Genomic DNA, 2,893 nt, shown 5'->3' with positions numbered 1-2,893 from the left:
GTGTAAGAAAAGGGGCCCTGCAGCAGGAGCTGGGGGAGGGTGATTTGTGCTCTCTTCCAGGAGAGTCAGCACCTAAATTGCACACCCTAACCCATCCAGAAGGAACTCCTCAGTACCTAAACAGGGACACCTGGTAACCCATGAGCAGGCAAAAAAAGGAAACAAGCCTACTTGATTGTAAAGCATAATTTTTTAAATGTGTTCTTGGATTCTGTATGGCAAAATTTTATTGAGAATTTTTGCATCAATGTTAATAAGTGATATTGGTCGGTAATTCTCTTTCCTGTTTTGGTCATTGTGTGGTTTTGGAATCAGAGTGACTGTCAATTCAAAAGAAGAGTTTGGGAATGACTCTCAGATTCTATTATGTGCAACACATTAAGGAGTATAGGTATCAGCTTTTCCCAGAAGTTCTGATAAAATTCAGCATTGAAATCATCTGCTCCTGAGCTTTATTAGCTTGGGAGCTTTTTTATGACCGCTTCTATTTCCTCATGACTTATAGGTCTATTTAATTGTTCACCTGTTCTTGATTTAACTTTGGTAAATGGTACTTATCAAAAAGTATGTCAATTTCTTTTATTTTTCCAACTTTATGGCATACAAGCTTTTGTAAAATGACCTAATGATTCTCTGAATTTCCTCAGTGTGTTGTTAAGTCTCCCTTTTCATTCCTGATCTTGTTAATTTGTGTATTATATCTGTACCTTTTGTTTAGTTTGAAAAATTGTTTGTCAATCGTGTTGACTTTCTAAAAGAACCTGCTCATTGTTTCATTGATTCCTTGAATTGTTCTCTGTGTTCCCATTTTATTGATTTTAGCCTTCTGGTTGATTATTTCTGGTCTTCTACTACTCCTGGGTGAGTGTGCTTCTTTTTTTCTAGAGTTTTCAGCTGTGTTGTTAAGGCTCTAATGTGAGCTTTCTCCATTTTTTAATGTGTGCAATAAAAGCTATGAACATTCTTCTTAGCACTGCTTTCATTGCTTCCCATAGGATTGTTTATGGTGTGTCTTAATTTTCATTGAATTTAAGGAAGACTTTAATTTCTTTCTTTATTTCTTCCCTGACCCTGTTGTGGTCAATAGTTGACCGTTCAGCTTCAATAAGTTTTAGGCTTTCTTGGGGTAGAACCATGTTTAAATTCTTACTTTACTCCATGGTGATCTGATAAGACACAGGAGGATACTAATTTTTTTTATATCTAAGGAAGTTTGCTTTGTTACATAGTATGTGGTCAGTTCTAAAGAATAACATGAGATGTTCAGAATTAGGTATATTCTTCCCCTTTTAGGTTGAATGTTCTATAAATGTCTGTTAAGGCCATTTTTTTCATTACCTCCTTTAATTCTATTTTTTCGCGATTTGTTTTCTGTCTGATTGATCTGTCCACTGGTAAGACAGAAGTGTTGAAATCCCTTCTATTAGTTCTGGGTTTTGATGTCTGCCTTTAGATCTAGTAATTTTTCTTCTAAAGAAGTGGGTGCTTTTTTATTAGGGACATAGACATTCAGGATTGTGACTTCATCCTGATGAATTGTTCCTGTTATGAGTAAAAAGTCTCCATCACCATCTCATCTGATTGACTTTAGTTTTTCGTCAGTTTTGTTAGATATTAGTATAGCCACACCTGTTTGTTTCTTAGGTTCATTAGAATGAAAAACCTTTCCCAACCCTTTACTCTGAGTAGATGTCTGTCTTTGTGGTTAAGGTGTGCTTCTTGTAAACAGCAGATTGTTGGTTCCTGTCTTTGCATCCAATCTCTTTGACTCTGTCTTTTTTATAGGTGAATTGAATACATTGATATAAGTGATATTAAAGACCAGTGGTTGTTAACTCTGGTTATTTTTTTTTTTCATTTTGGTGTTAGAGTATTTTGTTTACCCCTTTTTGTGTTGTATTTGTAAAGATTTGCTAGATGTCTGAGTTATTTGGGCGTTGTTGGATTTCTTCGGTTGTGATATTCCCTACATTTCTTTTAGTTATGCCGTCTTTATGGCTACATATTATTTAAATTTGTTTTTGTCCTGGAATGTTTGACTTTAATTGATGGTGAACTAAACCTTGGCTGGGTATAGTAATCTGGCCTTGAATCCATGGTCTCTTACTTTCTGTAGCAATCTATCCAAAAACTTTCATTGTTTCTATAGACATGTCAGATTAATTCTAAAAGGTTTATATTTATAATTTACTTGAGAGTTACCTTTGTAGCTCTTAATATTCTTTCTTTATATTCTATGTATTGTGTTTGATTATTATAATGTGAGGGTTTTTTTGATTCATTCTATTCGGTATTCTCTATGCTTCTTGAACTATTATAAGAATATCCTTTTTTGAAGTTCATTGAATATATTTTTGGGCCTTTGAGCTGCAATTTATCTTCTTCTTCTAACCCTATTATTTTTATGTTGGGTCTCTTTATTGTGTCCCTGATTTCCTGGATGATTTGTGATGAGATATTTTTAGATATGCTGTTTTCGTTGAACAGTGTGTTTATTTTCTCTATAGTGTCTTCAGCATCTGAGATAGTTTCTTCTATCTTTTGTATTCTGTTGGTTATGCTTGCTTTTCTCTGTAATCTCTGTTTGTTTACCTAGATTTTCCATATCCAGATGGCCCTTGTTTCTTGTTTTCTTCATTACCTTCATTTTAGTTTTCAAGTCTTGAACTGTTTCCATTATCTGTTTGATTGTTTTTTCTTGGTTTCCTAGGGTATCTTTTCGGAATCATTTCTTCAAACTTTTTGTTATTCTTCTCATCCATTTCTTTAACGAAGTTTTTCACATCCTGTTTAAGGGACTCTATCATTTTCATAATGTCTATTTTTTTTATTTATTCTGCATAAGTGTGTTCCAGTCTTCCTGTTGTACATTTATTGGATTCTGGTGTAATCA

The sequence above is a fragment of the Chionomys nivalis genome, unplaced genomic scaffold (genome assembly GCF_950005125.1).
Source record: "Chionomys nivalis unplaced genomic scaffold, mChiNiv1.1 scaffold_28, whole genome shotgun sequence".
NCBI classification, from domain to species: Eukaryota; Metazoa; Chordata; class Mammalia; order Rodentia; family Cricetidae; genus Chionomys; species Chionomys nivalis.
The sequence above is the reverse complement of the archived record's forward strand: the minus strand, read 5'-3'. Positions refer to the sequence as shown.